We start from the raw sequence: 23,849 nt of genomic DNA, 5'->3' as shown, positions 1-23,849 counted from the left end.
CCCATCACAGGAGAAATAGAGATTCCACATAAGCAAACCCTCAGGCATTTTAAATTAAAGAAAAATGATAATTCAAATAAAAGAAACACATTTATAAATGAGTCATCGTACAAAATACCGAAGAATTAAGAAGCGAAGGTCTGTAATGCATTGCAATTAAATTGAACAACGTTCACCACTTGCAAAAAATGCACTCACCTTCAGTTTCCACGTAAAACAAAAAATAAGCTTGTTCTTGATAACATCCTGGTACCCATGCAATACATAATTATATATGGATAACTGTGTATAAGGTCAGTGTTTTCACCTTAATTTTACACAAGAAAGTTTTGCATTTTCATCATCATCATCATCAATACTTTATTTCGGTCATACGACCATTAAAGTGCATAAGAATAAAATAAATAAAAAAACATACAAACATAGTAACCTTAGGTGAACGCCATTGATATGCAGAATAAAGAATACGTTTGTCATAAACAATGACCCCTTAACAGTCAGTGAGCTCGAGGCAACTTGAACCTTCTTATTTCAGATCTACGTAATCAAAGTACATCAGAAAATGACTGTTTCATTGTTATTAGGATTCTGCCAGTTAATTTACAACATACATGACTGCTATACAATGGCATCAAAAATAACCCATTTAATACAACCATAAAAACAGTATAAAACCTCCTTTGGATAAAAATATATCAATATTAAATTATCAAATCCAATAAAATGCTGGATACCTCAAATAGTCGGCTATCCCTACAAATGAATATTAATATAATAATACTCAATTTATTTAAACTACGATTGCAACTCATAACCAGAAAGTGCTAGGTGTCTCAGATCATCAAGCAATCCTAGGTCGAAGTTACTAAGGTGTCAGTTGTTTAACCTGGCTATACTTGCAATTCAATTAAGGCTGGAACCTCACCAACAACCTGGGACATGAACGTCTGGCGCCTGAACCAGACACTCATCAGAAACCTGCTTACAGCAAATACAATAAATTCTGCCGTGACAGATTTTAATATCCTCAGTGCCACCCCATAACGTCAGATTCCCAGTCTACAATAGACGGGGCAAATCCATTTTTTGCGATGAAAGTGATATTCTTTGCATAAAAATAAGATGTGTTCAACTGTCTCCTACGCATAACCACAGGCTGGGCATGCAATTGTATCTGTATTCGTTTCCCATAAGTTGAATGACTTTAGGGTAAACAGCCTAATCTAAATCTCACAGAGAGACTTTTCGCCGTAGGTGGTGAAATCATGTCATAAAAAAGTTCAAACTCGAGAAAGGGCTTAAAACTTAAAAACTCAGCAGTCAGGCGCCCCGCAGTTCTACTTGGAACATACCGTTCTTCTACAAAAGCCCAATACTTAGCCTCCACAGTGGCAATATCATTCTTACTAATGCATTCCGGACAGTCCCACAAGCGATTCAGCCCCAGTGATCTACACCAGAATTTAACATGGCAAAGCGAAGGGATCCGTTTAGCACCACTTATATTTAAATCTTCTTTCAGGGATTCACAGTATTCACCTGGCTCTGGAGTGGACCAGATTCGTAGCCAGTAGACCTATGGTTTAATTGCGGCCACATTACCAATTCTTTCCAGCCATACATCAAAGAACGGCAAAAAAGAACATTTGATGGATAGAATCCAGTACAATGTCTTACATTCACCCCAGTACAGAGATCTGAGCCTAAATCCATAGTTTTTTTGTTACCCACGCCATACCAATTTGAACCCAGCCAGATGCAAATCAGTCTTGACCTTGGGCCCAATGGAAACAATCCAGCCAACACTGACAGGCCAGGTCCTCCCTGGACTTGAAAGAAGCATCCTAGGACCGGTTTCTGGAGTTCACCCCTCATCAGCCAGGATATCTTGACTCCAGTAGCATGGAGAGCACGGGACTCATGTCTGGTCATACTCGTCCTACTCGGGGTGGCAAATGCAAAAATAATTTAATGGACAGAATGCAGCACAATGTCATGCATTCACCCCAATACAGAGATCAGGGCCTGAATCCATATTTTTTTGCCCTCATGCCATTCCAGTTTGAAGCCAGCCATTTGTAAATCAGTCTTGACCCTGTGCCCAATGGGAACAGTCCAGCCCAAGCTGCCAGGCCAGGTCCTCACTGGACTGGAAACAATCATCCTAGGACCGGTTTCTGGGTTTCACCCCTCATCAGCCAGGATTTGCTATATCAAAGAACAGCGGAGCCAGCAGAGTGCTGGCTCGAACAGGAGTCAAAGATCTAGCAAATGTATTTTCACTCACCACTAGCTTGTACAAGTCAGCATGACCCCATAACTCTGCACCATATAGTACAGCATTTTGGGCTTTCATCAGATAAACCTCCAGGGCAGGACTAATTGAGTGGGACAAAGCCTGTTTGTGGAATCGCAATACAGATTTGGGGATTTATAACATAGGATTAGATAGCTTTCTCTAGTTGAAGATCCCAGTTCAGGGTTTCGGATAGCCTTACTCCCAGATAATCAAATTCAGACACCCTCTCAAGGGGTTTCCCTATTATTTTTACTGGTCTACATTTTCCCTTGTTCTTACCAAATACCACGTATTTTGTTTTCTCCACATTTAATAACAGGCCCCTTGTCTCATACAATACCAAAAATTTATCAATTAGCCTCTGGAATCTTATTGGGGTCCTGGTTATGAGTAATGATTCGTCAGCGAACAGCAGGATTGGTATGTTCTTGCTATTTTACATAGGGGACTAATTTTCACAATCCTGCAGTTCGTTGACTACCTTGTTTACGTAAAGGGAATACAGTGGGGGCAAATGGATGCAACCTTGACGTACCCCACTCCGGATAGGGATCTTAGTAGTTAATTCATCAGATTTCCCTCATTGAACCTGCGCGTAATTACCATCATGTAGCTTCACAAGCAGATTAACCAAATGTACCGGTGCGCCTGTTCCTTTCAAAACTAGCCAAAGCATTTCCTGCGGCACCAGGTCAAAGGCAGCATGAAGTTCAACAAAAACTACGTACAATTTTTCCTTTTTTACTTGTATGTATTTCCAAATTAGTAAGATAAACCTGAACACCTAGTCGCAGATTTGGTGCGGAAGCCTGCTTGAATGAATGACAGAATCTCATTGTTACCCATCCAGGATAATAATTTGGCCAGGACCTGTATAGCGAAAATAAAATGCATGTTGTCTAATATCCTAATCGGTCTATAGTTTGATGGGGCGGAGGCATCATCTTTTTGTGTATAGTTATTATTTCCACCCCTCTCCAGGTCTCAGGTAATTCTCCCCCATCAGCAACTGCATTATACAGAAGATTTAGATAAGGAGCCCAGACTAGTGGTTCTGACTTACACAAATCGCCCGGTATCCATCAGGCCAGGGTGCTTTCGCACATTTCATTCTCTCAATAGCCCTAAGAGTATCGTTCAGGCTAAAGAGAGATCCATCGCTGTCGGCAACCCCCCCCCGTGTCTCATTAGGTTCACATTCAAACAAATTATCAAAACCACCCACAGGGAGGATAACTTCCCTCTTATCATATAATAAGGTGAAATGATTGACCCACTTCTCTGGTTTGATAAAGTATTCCGGCGCAGTAACCCCTTCTAGACTCCTGTGTGATATAATATGACAAAATGTACAATTGTCATTACACTTTGCAGTGGGCAGTAAATTCTTACCATCCCTATCACGCTTGGCCTTTTCTAGAGCTGTTATACGCATTGCGTGATTGGGCACAGCTATACGGTCGCCCTCTTGGATCGCTAATTTTAAATTAAGGTTTGCCTGCTTGCACTCATGATTGAACCATGCACATTTCTTACCCTCCCTGGGTTTCTTCCCAGCGGATTGTGATAAAAACACATCTTTCAGCTCCTTGAAGCAGCCCATATGGGCAGTTATTATTTGACCATGCAATAATGTGGCTGTATCAAGGCTAGAAAGATCGCGCACAAACAGTTCATAGATTTCTACTTGACATCTGCTATCATTCTGAACTCTAGGCCACAAAACACTTCTAAGATATTAGAAATTAAGGGTTCTTGTTGTGTTGTGTGGCTACTAGACACACCCCTACTAAGGGGAGTACCAGGCATTGAAAAAAGGAGGCTGTGATCATCATATCACTCACCAAAATCCACAATCTAACATCCACCAGGATATAGTCGATGACACTAGAACTAGAGTTTCTCTTACACGTAATCTGTCTTTTAAGGTCTGAGCGGGTCTACCATTACATGCCCTTAGTCTCCTCTCCACTAATAGGGAAATAAGCTGGAAAGCTACTTTGGTATTACGTGAGTCTCCTGCTCTATTCATTAAATAAGGGATTTCCAGAAATTCATATTCATCCTCAGTTAGGGAACTGAGTAACGTAGAGGGCTCAAACGTGGTATTAAAATCCCCAGCTGTTAGTACCCTAGTCTGTGGTTGGTTGACACCTACCAGTTCGCCTACCATATGTAAAGTGGGTGAGTCATTCCCTGAAGAAACAGACCTGACATAAACATTAAAAATAGATATAATTAACCCTGTCGGAAAGGCAGCATGGATCCCCATTACGTCCGGTGAGTTGGTTTGCAGCTTTTTGTGAGTGCACGCGATCGTTTTATACAAAAAATGCTAGACCACCACTTGCCCTCCCTGAATTCCTTGGGGCTAGCGTCTCAATGCTATATGTAGTATATCCCTAATAAATACCCGCTCTGTAGACCAGGTCTCCTGGAAAATACAAATATCATTTTCGTTTATGAATGTGAGCCACCCAGGAAGGGTAAATCCCTGCAATATAATTGACAAACTAGAATTCAGAGAAGAATCTTCCTCCTCAGTACTAATATGGGCTTTGACTTCGAAGTTGTCTGGAGGAACACAGTTAGAATCAGCGGTACATACTCTCCGCTTAGCATTGTTTAATGACCCCACAATTTGCAAATGCCCAATATCAAAAATAGTATCTTGGTTACTAACATTCACTCTGGGCGGGGAAATAACTGCAAATCACTATGACCAGAAGTCTCAGTACATTTACCAGGGTCAAATGCAGCAGCTAGGTAAGTTATAGTATTGCATGACAGTAAAGTACTCGTGAGCCCTGGCCTAGTCCAAGTGACTAGACCCTCAGATGTTACAAAATTCGGGGGGAAAGTGGTTGTATAACATTCCCCAAGTCAGCCCACATCCTTCAGAGGTGATATCTGTCTTCCACCCAGATAAACCCCAGTGGAAAGGTCACGTCCTTAAATTGTATATTTAAACTGAATGCTTAAATTGTTAGGTGGACAATACCTAGCATCGAATGTAACCAAATTGTCCCCAATCTTTCCATCCCTCAAAGACAATTGCAGAGCATCATAGAGTGGATTTGCCGCTAGACATCCCGGTGCACTAAGGATATCTTCTCGAATCACTGAGCGGCACCCTCTGACGTACCTAATCCAGTGCCTTACCGACTTATGCTTACCAGATGAGGAATGGGGTTTCGGGTCATTTAGCATAAAAACTCTATTTGCAACAGGATTATACATCTGTGGATACTTTCTGTTTTGATTTATACTAGACCTACCTCTCCAACCCCCTGCGCCCCTATCGGGTCTGCATGTCCTTCTACCATAAGAATGAAGTAATGGCCTGGTACAACCTTGGTGAATGGGATTGGGTTTAGTCATACACCCAGCAAAGTTCGGAGGACTAGGACCTGTCTTGCAAAATTTGTAACCGGGACACACAGTATTAGGAAGAGGTTGGTGCTTGTGAACCGCAGGCATGCTAGCCAAAGGTAGAGGTTTGCATTTTGTTCCTGCCAGACTGTCTGGGCAGGCAGTACAAGAGAAGTCCATATCTACATGACATAGTGTCATATGCTATCAGTATTTATTTAACACGTGATACATCGAAGAGACTCTGCAATACTTCGCAGATGGGTAGCAAGCTATACCATTTGCACCAAGAGTTAATGATTGGGTCTTGCAAAGTGGGTACAGTTTTTAATGCTATTTATTATGCATTTTGTTACTCTTCTTATCCAAGCATGTTATGCAATTTCTTATGTAAGCAGAATATATACTAGTGTCATGAATTGGGGTTTTGGATGTGAACACTATTATTGTCTTCAACATGCACACAAAACCTTCAATTGTCATGTTATTGTAATCTACTAATCATATTGTATGTAGTAAATTCCTCTCTCATTATCTGGGGCAGGAATGTTATTATATAGTTAGTTGTGTCCAGGGTGCTATACCTTAGTGGCTATGTTCCATCAATCAATCAATCAATCATTTGTAAAGCGCACTACATACCCGCGAGGGCCTCAAGGTGCTGGCGGGGTGGGGGGGTGCTACTGATCGAACAGCCAGCTCATGAGTATCCTCCTGAAGGTCAGCAGGTCTTGGGTCTGTTGTAGGCTCAGTGGGAGGGTATTCCATGTCTTGGCGGTGAGGTGGGAGAAGGATACGCATTAAAAAGTAGAAAGAGTTATTAAGCTGGTTGTCATGTACATGAAATTCAATTATACTGCAGTAAGAGTGCTGTTGTATACTGTTATTTGGTATTTGCCATGTTATTTATTACCTAAAACAAATTACACTATTAGTTCAGGGAAATTACTTGTTGCTGTATCTGAATATTATAACTTTGTTATATGATAGGTTTATTTTCTGTGAGGTTTGATGTCATCCATGCGGATAATCAGTCTATACATCATGTGTAATTTATAGGCTAGCCCACACCTCAGTGGTTGAGGCAGAGTGTGATTTGAATAGTAATAATACAAAATAACTCGAATGGATTCAACAGTTGGGATGCTGGGAGAATTTTTTATTTTTCAATCATAGCTAAGATACCGAAAAATAAAGGGAAACCACAGTAGCCCTTGGGTGTTTTTATCTCCAGATCCATACCCTGCAAACAAATGTCCAAGTGCTCATTGATTGGCTAACGATTTTACTCCCCTCCGAGGTTGAGCTCATCCTAGGGGTAGATTTACAAGCCCCTTGCGCCTCTTTTACGCCGCCATTGCGTCACTTTTGTGATGCAGCGGTGGCGCAAAGCCAGTGCCATGGTGCTGGGTACTTACTAAGTGATGCATCTGGGAGATGCGTAATGTTGTAAAGCCCTGCACCACATGTAGGCGTTCCGGTGCAGCCTCCTAAAAGTGGCTGAGTGAAATCTACAAGATTTCACTCAGCCACTTTTAAGGCCATGCTGCGTCAAAACCCTGCGCCTGCTTGAAGCAGGTGTAAAGATTGACGCAGCATTTTAAAGATAGGGCACCCCAGAGCCTTGCTGGAGCTGCATCGCGCTTGCAACGCAACTCCAGCAATGCGCCGCCTTTACGGCAGCAGATGCGTCACGCATCTGTCCATTTTTGCCCCACGGTACGTCGCATTGTAAATGCGGCGCATCCATGGTGGCGGAGCCGTGACGCACAATAACTGGCGCATCCCTGCTGATATGCAGGGATGCGCCAGATATTGTAAATCTGCCCCCTAGTTTATAGGGACCAGGATGAAACCTGAAGATGAAGAACGCCACTGACAGAGTGGATGAGGGTCTACATAACAAAAGAATACATGTATTTCACTCATTCCACTCGGCCTTTGGGCCAAGGATACCTTGGGTGAGTTTGAGAGATTAAAAAGGTGAGGGAGAATCCTCGCCCTAAAAACAGTCCTTCCATCCTCCACTTCTTCGAATAGCCTGGTATATTGCAATTAGACATTGAAAGGCTTTAATTGTCCTCTGCTTTCTGCAATTACGGCGAATCCCGTTCTTTCAAATATAAGTGACGTGTCTATTGAGATGCGCAATTCTTATATGTTGATAGTTGGATTCCCTTACGGTTCTGCATCAAAATAATATCATGAGGCTTCTTCTTCATGTAGAGTGGTCCTAAATTAAGATTAACTGTCCCCTTCTACTGGTTTCATCTAGGAAAATCCTGGGTGTTCATCAGTCTCCTGAATTAGTGGCAATTGTCAATAGCCCGCATAACTGCCGGAAACTAATTTCACCATTTGTACAGAGAAGTGTAGGCTTCCAATAATTTTCTTCATATGGGGGCTGTTAATCTGCACCATAGTATTTTAATTGCAAATTTAAATTTATCTGGTATAAAAAGCTGGTCTGTTGACACGTTTGTCCTTGCGAGTAATGCGGCATATCTTGAACGAAGATCTTCTGTAGCCAGAGAGCCACAGGTGGGTCTTTCAATTAGGTGAGGGTCTGGTCTGGTAGGTTTACATGCAAGAGATGGTGCTCCACTTCATGTGCAATTCAAAGATAAAGAGTGCAATTTACAAGATGCCTGAGAAGCACTAAAGGGAAGGGAGGGACTAGTGCCAAATACCAATGCTGCTCTATTTATTTCTTTGGGTGTTGTTATCTGAGATTCACCCCTCTCTGGCTTCTCTCCTCCTCCATCTAGAAGGCCCAAGTTTCAGCACAAGAAGAGAGAAGGAAAAGGGTCCATGTGAATGGGCCATACCATTGCTATATATGGAGGCAGAGAAGACTGCTGAGTGCATCTTCCAATCAGAGAGCTGTCCTGGGCAATAGCAACACCTGTGTGGCAGAATGGCAGCTGAGCCGAAAGAACAGCCCTCAAAATGACACTGCCCTTATGATTGTCAAAGAAGATCAGGGGGTTGATTCAACAGTAGAACATCACCTGCCAGATGGAGTGATAGGCCAGCTCTGCCCGTCCCACGGTCCCCTCATAATCCACGTTCATACATTTATATCACCAGCTCTTTCCGTAGTTGCCAGGATTGGCTCAGCAAATTAATATGTAGGCTTCAGGCATCTGTAGTGACCAAAAAGTCAAGTTCATAACCCGGTAAAGTAGACTCAGGTAGCCATCTTTCACGGGGGGTAATAGTAATATCTCGAACTTACAGCCAGGACTGACTCAGGAGAGTGGATCTGGATCTCGGGAGATCTACTCAGAGAACCTGTACCACTGTATGCATGTCTGTGAAGGGAAAGTTATGTATCTTTGGCAGCAATGATTCATTTGTAAAAAGAGAAGGAAATAAAAGTACAGGGGCCTAGCACTTGCCATAGATGTGCACTGGCAGTGCTGTGAAATGGCAGCGTTGCCAAATACCAAGGCTGCTTAACCTTTATTCCAACTCTTGCCAATTTATTCCACCATCCAACAATTCAGATCTCTCTCAATCACTCTGTAGCTTCTTTTTCATCCCCTGCTTTCTCGCTTCGTCACTGTTTTCCCATCTTGTTCTCCTCTTCCTTCTACTGTTCTGCCTTTCCCCTCTCCTACCCTGGGTCTGATGATAAAAAATAAGTTTTGGTCCCCGCACATGATTGCAAGTGCCCAGTATCGGCAACCACCGGCACAAATTAAGCACTGAGTAATGGGTATGATAATAGCAGTTTTATTTGTGCAGGCCAAGCTTCCATTCATATACACCGTATCCAGTGCCCTTGCTGGTTATCATCTAAGTGGTTTTGTATATAAATAACAGCTGCTGGACCAAGGGAAGCATTGAATACAAACTGCAGGTATGTACAGCCCGAATGGTTTTTATCAGGTTAGTTTGCTTGGGACTGGCCAGCCAGACCATCCTGTTGGAACCAGGCATGTTTAAAGCACACCGAAACGGCACAGCGTGGCATGAAGCACTGGGCGAGAAACACAATGTTACTATTACTAATTTTCCACAGTGCTCCCAGGACTCATCCCACGTTAATAATAGCGGACCCACCCTGGCGAGTCATGACTGTGCTGCAGCTTACGTGTGATGACTTCCACTGGAAGAATTTCTGGCTGATGTCAAGTTGGTTGGAAGCTCTTTCATTTCTTTACCTTCAATGGCAACTCTGCGGGTTTCTGTTTGCGGCCTTGGGAACTAAGCCACCAGCGAGGCTGGAAGAGTCAGATTCATGGCATGGTTTCCTGAGACATGCTGAGGCTTGGCCCAAAGCGTTTGCGTCAGAGGGGAAACCCTGAGTGTGAGACGCTGCAACCTCCAAAAGCTGGAACACATGGAAGGTGTTAAGACTCGACTCAGCCTTTTTTCTGTTTTACTAATAAACGTTCAACCCAAAAGCGTTGGAAGTCTGCAGGATGCTATACTTTTTGTTGTTCTTAGTGTCACCTTATGTTACTTCATTCCATGGTATGTTAGCTTATGTTCATCATTTTATGTTGTATAATATCTAGGGTTCCCGGTTTTATGGTATTTTTTTGTTTAACGTGTCCTTCCGTATTTTTCCATATTTATTCTTTGGCCATCTTATTGGTATTTATCTATATTTATTTTGTATTTTGAGAATAAATGGAGTCGTAAAATTGTATTTTTCCACAATTCATAAACTCTCCGATACATGGATGCCTGTCACATTTTAGCAAATTAAGTAGCCACATGCAACAAAACAATGCACAGGTACATATTAGCGTTATACTACAAATATACGTTAACACGTGCCTGCATTTAAGGAAATCTCATCCTGTTTTTTTGCTGTCTATCTGCTCAGCTGTTGCCTGGAATTCACGAATGACTACATGGAGAGTCTCTCACAAAAAGCACCGTTTTCAGTATTTTTCCGTTTTTAAAAAATAAATACAGACAGGAACGCATTGTTTTCTGTCTGTATTAATCTGTAAGTAAAAATCAGTAAAAACAGAAAACCGTGAGCCTTAATAATATCATATAATGTCACGTACTATCATGTATTATTATGCTATGTTGTCATGTAACGTTTTATAGTGTAACTTTATTTTGTCATATATATGTGTCATGCAATGTCATGTTTTGTGATGTCATGGTGTGTTGTCTTATGGCATGCCTCTTTAGTTTGTTATTTAATGTATGTTAACTTACCTCAGGCTTGCTCCTAACCCATTGACCATGATGGGTCCTCTGCATTACAGGTCCAGGAGATCCATGACCCTGTGCCTGACTACCATCCTGGTTAAGGCCAATGCCATCCCGCAGTTATAATGTGTGCCCTGTCTAGCACTCACTTGACAACCGCACCTTGCCAACCTAGACATATCCCAAACCTCACCTGACTCGAGGGCAGCCCCATTCTTATTCTATTTAGTGATCCTTGCGGAGTCAGAATACCTCCGCCTCCCTTTGTGCACAAAATGGCGGCCATATTATCAAGGAGCGGCGATAGCATTATCGCCGCTTTAGCGGCAGGAAACTGCCGCTAAAGCGGCGATAATGGGCTTGATAATATGCCCTTGTGAATTCCCACAGAAGCCCAGGTTCACACCAGAACCTGGGCTTCTATGGGAATTCACAAGGGCATATTATCAAGCCCATTATTGCCACTTTAGCGGCAGTTTCCTGCCGCTAAAGTGGCGATAATGTTATCGCCGTTCCTTGATAATATGGCCCCTGGTTTCTTGACAAACACCTTCTTGCTAACCTTCCCTTGTCTCTCCTTCACAACACACTTTCCTTCGTATCAGCTCTTATAATTATCTGTTAACTTCTCCTCTTGTCTGAGTTCCTGCAACCACCAATAATGTTAAAAACGCCCACCGCCCTTGCATCTCAACCCAGTGGCATAGCTAGAGGGTGATGGGGGGGCGGTCTGCCCTGGGCGGCACTGTTTTCAGGGGTGGCGGAGGTGAGCAAGTCATGCCTGTTGACTACCACCATCCCCCGCCCCGGAACAAGTCGTCCTCAACCCCCGCCCCTCCCCGCTCCTAACTGTACCGTAAACTTAGGGTCTGCCCCCGGTGGCAGTAGGTCTAGCTACATCACTGTCTCAACCACAAAACCACAGCACATTCAGCTGCATGCCAGCCGTAGATCCCGTCAGACAAGTGAAAGAGACTCCTTTGTGACATTGTTGGGCGTGTTACAATGTGTCCACAATTTCTCATACAGAGCTTCCTTATCAGTGACTCTCTGCTCAGGCAACAGACAAGCATTATTATAATATGGTGGTGCAACTGCAGGGGCTGGCTTCATGGGTGGTGGTTGTTGGAAACCAGGAATTACAATACCTAGTACATGTCTGCAGGTGGATCAACGTGCTAAGGATGATGTATGAGCCATAAGCAGACATGTTGTGTTTCCTAAACTGGTGCAATTCAGTTAGTGCCAATATCAGCAACAGTTGTCACAAACACATAAGTACATGAATAAAACACACGACACTGTAATGTAGGTGGAGAAATATTGCTGCAGGTTTTATTAGCATAAACCAATATGCAAACAAGGTGGGTTATCTTACGGGCGATCCCAGGGCAGGCCAGCCCCTATGCCGCCTGCCCGTCTGATAAGCCTAGAGTCACCATGGCAACGCCAGCTGGTGTATACCAAATATTGGGAGGGTCCACCCCTCCCATCCGTGGACCACCCGTCCACTTGCTTCACACGCCCCCCCGTGATGGGTGGGCGGAGCATACATGGTAGCCCCCGGTTGCTCAGACCCACAACCGCCTTCCGGCTAACGGGGCGCCGTCGTTCTTCCAGGGGACCCTCTAAAACATCCCTGGGTATCCTGGCTTAGCACCCCACGGTGCTGCTGCATGATGTACCCCTTGGTATGTGCAGACCCTGGATCGCCCTGTAACTCCTCCTGCAACACAAAGAAAATTGTTAGAAAAAACCTGCCCCCCCCTTTGTCCCTCCGGACGCCGGGTAAGCGGAGGGGAGGGCAAGGCGAACGAGAGGACAAGAGGGCGAGGAGGGGGCGGAGACAGTACATGTACCCGTCTGCTCCCCCGCCCTCGCCGGAAACAGCCGCTAGTGGGGTCTCCCTAGGTCAAGCCCAGGGACTCGACCTCCCAACCCTGTGCCTTCTTGTGGCACTAAGGCGGCCGCCCTCGAAGGGGCGGGCAGCTGCGCAACCCCCCCCCGGGCAGCCTTACATAGTGCCAATATCGGCAACAGTTGTCACAAACACATAAGTACATGAATAAAACACACGACACTGTAATGTAGGTGGAGAAATATTGCTGCAGGTTTTATTAGCATAAACCAATATGCAAACAAGGTGGGTTATCTTACGGGCGATCCCAGGGCAGGCCAGCCCCTATGCCGCCTGCCCGTCTGATAAGCCTAGAGTCACCATGGCAACGCCAGCTGGTGTATACCAAATATTGGGAGGGTCCACCCCTCCCATCCGTGGACCACCCGTCCACTTGCTTCACACGCCCCCCCGTGATGGGTGGGCGGAGCATACATGGCAGCCCCCGGTTGCTCAGACCCACAACCGCCTTCCGGCTAACGGGGCGCCGTCGTTCTTCCAGGGGACCCTCTAAAACATCCCTGGGTATCCTGGCTTAGCACCTCGCGGTGCTGCTGCATGATGTACCCCTTGGTATGTGCAGACCCTGGATCGCCCTGTAACTCCTCCACAGCCTTGGGAGTGGCCCCCGTCACTACCAGGGCCCCCCACCAATGTAGCCCTATTTCCTTACAACCTGCTGCAGCCAAAGCTTCCCCTAGGTCCAGTAGGAAAAGAACCGTGCCTAAACTAGAGAGGTGCACCCCTTCTCCCTCCAGGCACCCTGTGGACTTGGCGTGTATAAGACCATGCCTGATGAAGCCAAGACCTCTCTGCTCTGCGCAACTGCGCATGGCTCCTGGTAGGCCATCATACCTACAGCATACTGATACCGGGCTTCTCCCAGGTCCAGCCAAAACAAGTCAACACCCAACCGGGCCGGCGGCCAGCGTGCACCATCAGGACAGGTTCCCCCAACCTTTCTAAACTCCCCTGTGGATTTGACTGAAATGACCTTAAACCTAAATAGGCGATGGTCCAAAGTTGCCTTTGCATGGCTAAATAACAATGCCTTTGCCAAGACACTCCTGCCTGGCAGTGCCCATGCGGGAGGAGGTAAGGGTTGGCAAGCCCGCCTTCCTTCCTCTTTCACTCCGTTGGAGTACGCCCATCGTATTCCATCAGTCACCACCAAATGTAAAGCCTTGCCCTCCCAAAATTCTGCTGGTATACCAGGGAGAGAGAGGACGACCACAGAGGAGAACCAACGTGTAAAATGCTTCTCTATTTGAATACTGGAAAAGCCAATAGGTCTCCTGCAGATTTATAGCTTAAAGTGTTCCCCCGGTGCTTCCCTTAATCATATGGACCATAGGCCCCTGTTGGAAGGCCACTTCCACAACCTGCATAGCTGCCAGCCAGTGCTGGAGGGCGGGCGAAGTTACCCGGTACTGATGCTCGCAAAGGTACCTGTTTCGTCAAACTCAAGGGCGTGCTACTAAGTGAGCAACCAGGCTCCGCCCTAGTACCCAGAGGTCAAACCCAAGCCCCTCCAAGTTCTGCTGCTTCACCTGCCTGTTAACATGAATCCCAGGGCAGACCACCGGCCTATAACCCATGCTTGGCCATGCCTGAGCTAAAATACCTCTGAACAGCCTGACAACAGGCTAACCACCAGCATTGCGTTCTGAATGTTTCTGACACTGCCAAGAACCATGCGCATAACTAAAGCAACTGGCACAATGCCATAAAAGTAACAATTCAGCCTTCTATGAAACAAACGTGCCCTTGTGGCGATCCGAGTAGTGCTCCCTCCAAGCCAGCAGCCCTACTCAGGCAACCCGCACCCTCTTGGCACTGGCACACCCCCGCCACAGCTGCCCTAGAGTGCCTGGTCGTGTGAGGCCACAACCTATGTTTCATCACTGCGTCATACCGGGGTATGATGACCCATCTAACTCTACTGCTGAGTGCCCATTGCACCATCGCAAGTATGCCTTTGCCTGCTCAGAGTCTGGCTGTAAAGTTGGAAGACATTGGCCCCCCAGCCCAGGGCGAAGATGGCAGCATTACAGTATCTGGTGCTATAGACGGTCCCCGTACCCTGATGGGACAGAATGCAATTCCCTTGCTCCTGTTGAGCACGAAACCAAAACCAATTGCTCACCCTGGTTTAATACCTTCCTGCTGCTAATCATTTCCTAGCTGAATGTTGACAAATCCATGTTCTGTAATGGCACTACTTCGCAGCCTGCACCATTCTGCCAGTGCCGAAAAGACCTTTGTCATGCTGCCTGGCCTCATCAATCTTGCCCTGTTCTAGAAGCGCCCGCTTCAGCCGAGGAGCAAACAACTCGCCGGTACCCCCAAACTGGCCCTGATGCGAGACAAACCGGGCCAAGGCACAGCAGTGAGTGTACTAACTAATAGCAGGTCTAACAGCGTCAACAGGCATCCTCAGCTTACAATCGGCGTGATGGAGTGAGGGTATCCAGTGAGAATCAAGATGACAACTTCCCATCTGACCGACCGTGGTGGGAACCACTCCTGTATATTCTAGTACACATGGTCCCAGTTCACATGTCACTGCCTGATGTACGTGCCCTAGGTACATGGACCCTTGCATGGCGGCCTGCCATTGAGACCCACACCAGTCCCCGATCAGTACCACTATCTGCCTACGCTACAATCTTGCCTGGCCTTCCTTCATGCCCAGCTGTACCACGCGATGATTGCTCTCCTCCGTCACTTGACCTGACCACACCTAGAAATACAAACACAGCGAGAGGAGGCAGCCTGTGACCTGCCCCAAAACCACCATCCCGCATCAAACCGACCCGATGGAAAGACAAGCGCCTAATGCTCTACACCCCTGGAAGACCCAGGAAATAACCCACCGATCAACAATCGAGTAAATAACAACGGACATCCTTTCAGCATCTGAAGGCCTAGCCCTTCCGAAGTAACCTGGGAGCCCAACGCCAGGCCTCAGCACCTGTGGCATGAGTGATCTTTGCCCACTACCGTGTGAGCCAGGGCCCCCGTTGTTTGTTTTTTTTGATCACTGAAGCACACGAAAACAACCCTAGCTGTTCCTTGCCGCTAGGTCTTCCTACCCTCAGGAGGCCAAGAACGACCAGGTAACAATAACACTCACTCAACACTAGGCGTTCCAAGTCCACTCGGCCTAATTTGCCATTGCAACAAAGCATTGCCCAGACCCCCCCCCCAGAACCGCTGAGGCAGGAGTACTACCATTCAACCTCCCATCTCACATCAGTACTGGCTAGACTAAGCCTCTATGGTGCATAGGATAATGCGACATCATTGTGGCTAACAGGCATATCCTCTTGAAAAATGCCTCCGTTCAGGCATTGGAAAGGCCGGGTCACCAACACACTAGCCAAACTTACTAAAGTTTACACTCCCAAGCCCTTTCAGTGTGAATATTTTTTTTTTTTTTTTTTTAATCAAAAGGCACCCGGGATACCTACGGGCCCCGAGCCCATCCCGAGGAAGGGTGTGCATTACCCACAGTGAGAGCCGTGGTCATTATTGGTGAGCCCAGGCAAAGTCAGGCAGATCATTGCTTCCTCAGGTCTGTTTACAACATCCAATGGGTTACCAAATACTTTAAGGACATCTGCAATGCATAACCACCAGAGTACGATGTTGGGCCGGTGGCGATGAACGACGTACACAAAAGGCTGGTAAAGCAGTGGCCACCAAGAAATCACACAATAGGTCAACCTGCCTGGCCCACTGCAGGCAATAACCGGGAAATCACATCTCCTTCCGGGACAAGGGACGTTGACGGACACAACAAAACGGGCCCCTCACCCTATGCCATTGACCGACTCGGGCCCACGAGGTAATCTACTGTGGCGGAGGACACCTACCCCTTGGTGGATGCTGTATACACATTACCCCTTCAGGAGCATGCCTCCAAGGTGGCTGACTCACCACGTGTACTTCGACAGTCCCAGCCCGGTAGAACTCAAGCAACGTCACCCAATCTCTAAGACAAGCGACAATGCCATGACATATCAATGCATGGGAGGAGGAAAATCAAACCCCGCTAACCCAAACCGCAACAAGGGACATATGACCTGTCTTTGAATGCACAGCCCCTGTGGTAAAACAAGTTTTAAAGGCATATTTATTGTCCCTTCCCCACCAGCACACTTTAGAATAGAGGCACCGACAACCTAAACCGGCCTTAATTACTGGGAAGTGTTGATGCGACCCCTGCATTTAGCTGCAGTTCACCGTTTGTGCTGCGTAGCGACCACTTCAGTTACCAAATAGTGTGATGCAGCCCCTATGTTCCATTAAGCCATGTATCACATTTCACAACAAAACAAAAACAAGGCACAGATATACATGACCCCTTACCTTCCTCCTCAAGGTTATTTGTAATACGTGCCAATCAGAATATGTTGTCCCCTAAAAGCCCTTTCCATATAATTCCTTGCCAGATGAAAATCATCTCACACACACGAAGCAGAGTTCCTAAACTTGTCTAGTCAAAACTAAAGACTTGAGGCAGTCTACTCAACTATGCTAGTCTCCAACACATGACTCAAATGCTGTAAAACTCTCACACTCTCGCGGAGAAAGCGGCAATGCTGTGACCACGGGGCAGGGCTTTACGCAGTACATACAACAATTTCCAGAAATGGCCATCTTTCGCCATTAAATATACAGTATACATATACGGGGGTGTGTGTGCAGAGGAGCTGGTGTCTGAACAGAGTAACCAGAAGCCTGTAGGCATAGAGAACACGTGAAAATTACTATTCATATTATGATTGAACTCCAAATATTAGTTCTTGTTGGGGAAGAGGCCAAGTCTGATCTTGGAGGCCTCAACACCTTTGGGCAGTAACAGAAAGCCTGCTCTCCTGTCCTGAGGGAGGTGTACAGTGCTCAGTCCTGAAATGCCCCTTCTGGACCCCCGTTCCCTACATATCCCTTCTGAGTGCAGCTTCTGTAGCCACAGGGAATTTTTGCATGTAAATATGGCGCTAACACGACCAGAAAGTGTGGAGCGCTTACACGAGCAAAAGGAGATCCTGATCCCTTATTTCTAGCCAGACAAATTCTACACTGTTTGACATATCTTAACCAGTTTCCCTACCTCTCCAATCGCAAGTAATTATAACAACGAGGGAGCATGTACACCCGTGGTAACTTGGCGCAAATGATGGATGGTTCTAGCTACCCAACTCGAAGGAACTCATTAGTCGCCTCAGGAGGCTGAAAGGCTGAGCAATACGGTAACTTGGCACTGAGACAGATTGTTCCTGTTTCCCAACTCAATGGTACTCATTTATCGACCTCCAATGGATGCAAGGCTGAACCATTAGGTAACCTGGTACTAAATAATAGATGCCAATTGTTACCCCCTCCAAGGTACTCATTTTATCGACTTCCTGTGGATGAAAGGCTGAGCAATTAGGTGACAAGGCACTTAATAGCAGATGGTTCTAGTAACTCAACTCAGTGGTCCTCAATTAATCAACCTCCTGGATGAAAGGCAGAGCAATAGAAGCTGCGACCAAAAGACCGGACACCGGTCCCTGACGAGGGGGTATTAGATCGCTAAGCCACCGGGCCGGTCCTATTACCACACTAAAGACCACTTTCTTGAAGAAACCAGTATTACTCATACAGTCCTATATGATTTTTTTTTTTTTTTTTTTGCACATCTCAGACAAAAAGCGAGGCTCGACCCGAAGGCACTGGAGCCCCGAACACGGGCCCGTAACTACATACTAAAACCCAACAAGGAGGCTCGGCCGGGGTCCAATCAAGCGATCCCAGAAACACCCAAAACTGCAATATCCCAATCCGGGGCCTATACAGCGCGAACTTGAGCTGGAACTAACCATGCAAAGAGCACCCACACTCTTGGCCTTTCCTCCCTTGAGGTTATTATGACATCGCGCTAGCCCGCCCAAGTCCAATCGGCATCCGCGCGCTACACATAGCACCCGCTCCGCCGCAAGGGGACACACCAAAATGACGCAAGCCTACATAGTGCATACTCTGCCATACATGACACCGTGCCCACATAGCACTATCAGACAAATGCCCCTCACCTCCCATGGCTGATACTCTGCTCCGGTGTGCACATGTATATATATATATATAGCGAGAACTTGGCCCCACGGTAAAGGGGGCGCCCCACATGGCACCGCCTTACATCCACATTCACGCGCGGGGAAAACAAAGACCAGCCTGCGACAGCGCGCACGTGCCTGAGGCCACACCGCCTCTCCCTACAATGCCCACGCTGAGGCCCGAACCTGGACTCCCCAGATCAAAGCCACCCGCATTCCACACCCAGGGACTTCTCACGTGTACGCGACCTCGCCGCAGCGTAGCCGACGGTCCACATCCTCTCCTCGACAAACCAATTGCGCTAACTTCCCTTCTTAATCATGCGTTGCTGCACTGTATTACTAAAACGCCCATCATGCCTGACATGGTTAGACGCCAGTAAGTAAGTAACGGTGCCTTAACCGTGCATGTGTTGTAAAGGCCACTAGAACACCCCTTCCATCCTTGTCAAGGGGAGTGCTAACCTTCTCTCCTTTCATCCAACACTATGCGTACATGCCAGCATGTGAGGCAACTGGTGCAAGAAAGCGCTATGCTGCCCGATTCGGGTCAAACGCGCGCTATGCAAGCTCCCGCCTCCCAAAATTAACCCTTTTTGCAAAGTAAACAATGTTCTCTTAATGTATGCTTGGCGGTGTGTATGCAGTTATAGGATGAACGTTTATAGTTCACGGTTGAATAACGTACTTTAAGTTATAACTTGTGAGTAACAAGGGGTGCCTCCTTTGAAAACAGTAACCTGCTGACCTATTTACATCAAACGCACTCTGTAATCTACTTGGCACACGTTCTTAGCAGCAGGAACAGCTACCCTCTGCACTAACTTCCCGTTAGTCTAAACCTCAACTCTACAAAATGCTGATCTCTCTCCAGGAGGAAATTAATCACACGAGTAACTTGACCCACATGTGAGATCTGGTAATAGCCGCAGAAAGAAACGCAGCATCCGGTGCTTCAAAAGCCTAATAAACTCCCAAACCCGGAGCCCCACGAAGCTAGCACCACGGTCGCACCGTCCTAAATCCAGCCCTCCCGGGGCCTCCTCCACACAATCCCTGCGCTCTACCACTGGGCTACACCCCCTGGCATAATGACAACCGTGCTCTCAAAAAGACAATTCCGACTCTCGCACCCTGGTCCCCTGCTCCGAGGTCGGCAGCACTGTGACAGAAGCGGAGATACCGGAGAATCGAACCTGGGGCCACAGGCATGCACCGCATGCGCTCTAACCTTGAGCTACAGCCCCGCAGCCACGAATGCCTTAATGAAAGCACCGATCCGGGCCCTCCCGGCCACGCAATGGCACCAAGATCACCCGCCGCTCCACAGAGACTCTCGCTTCCAATCAATCACCAACACTTACCGGGATAACCGGGATCACAAGGATAGACCCGCCGCGAGACCCAGGGGAACGACCGGCGCCAAGGCGAACGAGAGGACAAGAGGGCGAGGAGGGGGCGGAGACAGTACATGTACCCGTCTGCTCCCCTGCCCTCGCCGGAAACAGCCGCTAGTGGGGTCTCCCTAGGTCAAGCCCAGGGACTCGACCTCCCAACCCTGTGCCTTCTTGTGGCACTAAGGCGGCCGCCCTCGAAGGGGCGGGCCGCTGCGCAACCCCCCCCCCCCCCCGGGCAGCCTTACAAAGTTTTGGGAGACCTAGTCATGGATGGGAACCTGTACACATTTCAGGAACAACTGCAGAAAACTCTCTTGCCTGCTGGACAATATCTAGAGTATAGTGCATTGAAATGATGATGCAGGAAATGTGGGGACAGCTATAGAAGCTTAACAAACACGGGGCATATTTACAAGGGGTTTGCGCGACAGGAACTTCACTTTTACCATTGTTCCAGTGGGGCAATGACCCACTCCATATTTACAAAGTGGTGTCAAGCCACTTTTTGTGGCTTAACGCAGCTTTGTAAATATGGTACCCTTTCACACAGTTTTCTGCGTGAAAGGGGCGTGCAATGGGTATTGCTTTGGGAGTTTCACCCCAACACCTATTGCTTTTTGACACTGCCCCAGATTTACAATGATTCATAAATCTGAGGCAGTGCCAAAAACGAACACCTTTTTCTATATGTGCTGCATTCTGCAACACACATAAGAAGAGCAAAACACCATTAATGATCGTTTACGTGCAGGAAGGTGTCCTTTCCTGCAGATAAACAATTATTAAATAATAACGATTTGCTACTTCTGTGAGTGCCACAGCTGGCAGCGCCAAAAACTAACGCCATACAAGAGTGGCGAAACAAGAAAGAAATGCTTTTATTTTTCCTCATTTTTGCTTTTTTTATGTGTGTTGCATAATGCAGCCACATAGAAGTAACACATTGCCATTATTGATCGTTTATGTGCAGGGAGGGTCACCTTCTGCACATAAACAATAAGGGCTAGGACAGACCCCGGTGAGCTGCATACAAATCTGGTCTTATGCATATATGTATATGTGTTGGGCAGGTGCAGACGTGGGTCCTTACTGGGCAGATATGTTAAGCCATATAAACCAAATAACAGTGCTGTCTCTAGAAGAAGAACCCAAGGCCTGCCTACTGGGGATTTTCTCCTGAAGCAAAAAACGTAAGGTAGCAACGAAGAATGCTGATCTAGCCCATGCAAAAAGACTGGTTGAATATTCTGGCAGAGTAATGCTCGCCGCCATCCAATAACCAGTGGCGGAGTGAAGAGATGAAAAAATGGGTTGAATCAGAGGACTAAGTGCTTGTTGACTGTCAACGGAGAAATAGACTTGGTGTGAGGATAATAGAGTGTGACACGCTGTTGAATAAAATATTTCGGGACAGTCAGAACTTTCCTAATCTGAAATCATAACCTGGTGGCTACATGCAGAATTTTCAGTCTGACCTTCTTAAAAATCTCAGGTGACTCAAACTTGTACATAAGGCCCATAATAGCAAAATCTTCCACCATAGATTCCTTAACCACCAACATCCCTAAATATTCAATCACATCTTTCGTCTCCATCCTCTCCCAATCCGGATTTCAGGTCATTATTTCTGTTTTATTGCGGTTAACTTGATTTCCCGAAAATTGTCCAAATGTTGTTATTTCCCGCTATAGCTGAAACAGAATGTCATCCACATTTACAGTGTAGACAATGAGATCATCTGCATACTGGGCCAACCTTTTACTAAAGCCCTTGCACTCAAAAGGAATTATCCTTTAATTTAACCTTAGACTGTGTGCAAAAGGCTTCATATACAAATTAAATAGCATGGGGGAGGGTCACCTTTGCCTAGTCCCTCTCATTCTTCTAACATGCTCTGTCAGGTTGTCGTTTACCAGAATTCTTGTCTTTGGGGCAGTGTAAATTGCCTTTATTCCATTACAAAAGACAGTCTGTAATCCCTTGAAGTTCAGTACCTCCTTCAAGTAAACCCAATTTATCTAGTCAAAGGCTTTGGCTGCATCAATCAGTATTCACCACTAGGGCGGAGAGGGCAGATGCCAAATCTATATACCCTATTGGAGTGTACGTCAACTCATGCAACTAGCACCCCAGAACAAACCCCCTTCTGATCATCATGAATTAACTATTTTGCATACTCGGCTAACCGCTTGGCTAGAATTGTTGCAAAGAGTTTACAGTCACAGTTCAAAAGGGATATTAGGCTGTATGAATCAGATTTGTCAGGGGATGTACCTGGTTTCAGGATTAAAGAGATGACCTGCCATGAAGGTGGAAGTTCAGAGGCACCCGCCAGGATCTTATTAAATTACACCTTCCAAAAATAACTATCATTTTCACTAATTTAGCATAAAGCTCCATAGAGATGCCATCCAGCCTGGCACTTTTTCATTCTTACTCTTTTTAATGGCCTCCCTAATCTCAAGCTCACAAATTTCCTGGCCAAGCACCTGTTGCTGTTCTTGCTCTAACTTATTTATGTGAATCTTCCTTGACCAGTACCTTAACTTAGGAATGTCAGAAGCGGATTCAACTCTATACAAGTTTTTAGAAAAAAGTTAAGAAAGCTTTCCTAACCTCCTTCTTGGTAGTTACAGGAAATATGTGTGTTACCATCTTTAACCTCCCTTATATAGTTCCGGCTCCATTCAGATCTTGCTTTTCAGGCCAACAGCTTCCCACATTTGTCGCCATATTCAAAATTGTCTACCTCAGTGACCTCCCAATTGTGCTGCATACCTTATTGACAGCAACAGCTGTCACTATAAACAGAGATGTGAAGGTAATGTTCCCTGAGAAGGGCAAACACACTCTAGCGGCCTTTCTCCAAGACTCAGCTTTAACAGCATGAGGCGAAATGCAGCATCTTTGAAGTGCACTGACTCTTGGTGAGACATTCTCTAGCAAAATTTCATGAGTTAATCTGGGTGAAGGATCTCTACTCTCAAGTGGCCGAGTGTCATGCTTTATATACTAAATCTTAGCAAGGACTGGAAGTTCTGACATAAGTTTCGGAATGTCAAACATACTTATGTACATTAAAGTATATGTCCCGGATGTTTCCTTATGAAAATGAAAGGTGAAAGGACGTCAGTTCAGACTACACTACTTTGGTTATATGTCTGTGTATGTTCTTATTTGACCTTGACATGGTGATAAGTAGACACTTGTCTGAGACTGATGTCGCATCAGGTGTTATATCTATGTCATTAGTGAATGACGACACTTTCATGGTTCTTGGAAAGAGAAGGTCAGATGACATCTGTAACAGTGGCAGACTTGACAATGATTATAGACAAAAGCGGGAATATGGCAACTCCCATTACTTTAGATGGTGTCAGGGCCTATTCAAAATGGAGTCAGACCCTATGGACTATATGTCATCCCCAGCTTGTACGTCTGAATGTGACGTCTTAGGGGCATATCTAATGTGTAAAATGTGGCTGCCGTTTAAGGAAATCCATGCTCTCAATATGCTAAGGTATTCTGTGTCTTCAATACAATATGTAAAATATGATGTATAAAAGATTTGATAGCATACAATATTAATGCAGTTAATA

General features: G+C 46.0%; 1 non-coding gene across 1 annotated transcript; it reads right to left on the bottom strand.

The window, feature by feature from the left end:
- Positions 1-19,216: 19,216 nt before the first annotated feature.
- LOC146789965 (U6atac minor spliceosomal RNA) lies at positions 19,217-19,340 on the bottom strand. Its single transcript, XR_014970305.1, has one exon. It is a non-coding gene; the product is annotated as a U6atac minor spliceosomal RNA (small nuclear RNA).
- Positions 19,341-23,849: the final 4,509 nt, after the last annotated feature.

The sequence above is a fragment of the Triturus cristatus genome, chromosome 10 (genome assembly GCF_964204655.1).
Source record: "Triturus cristatus chromosome 10, aTriCri1.1, whole genome shotgun sequence".
NCBI classification, from domain to species: Eukaryota; Metazoa; Chordata; class Amphibia; order Caudata; family Salamandridae; genus Triturus; species Triturus cristatus.
This window is presented reverse-complemented; position numbering and strand designations above follow the sequence as displayed.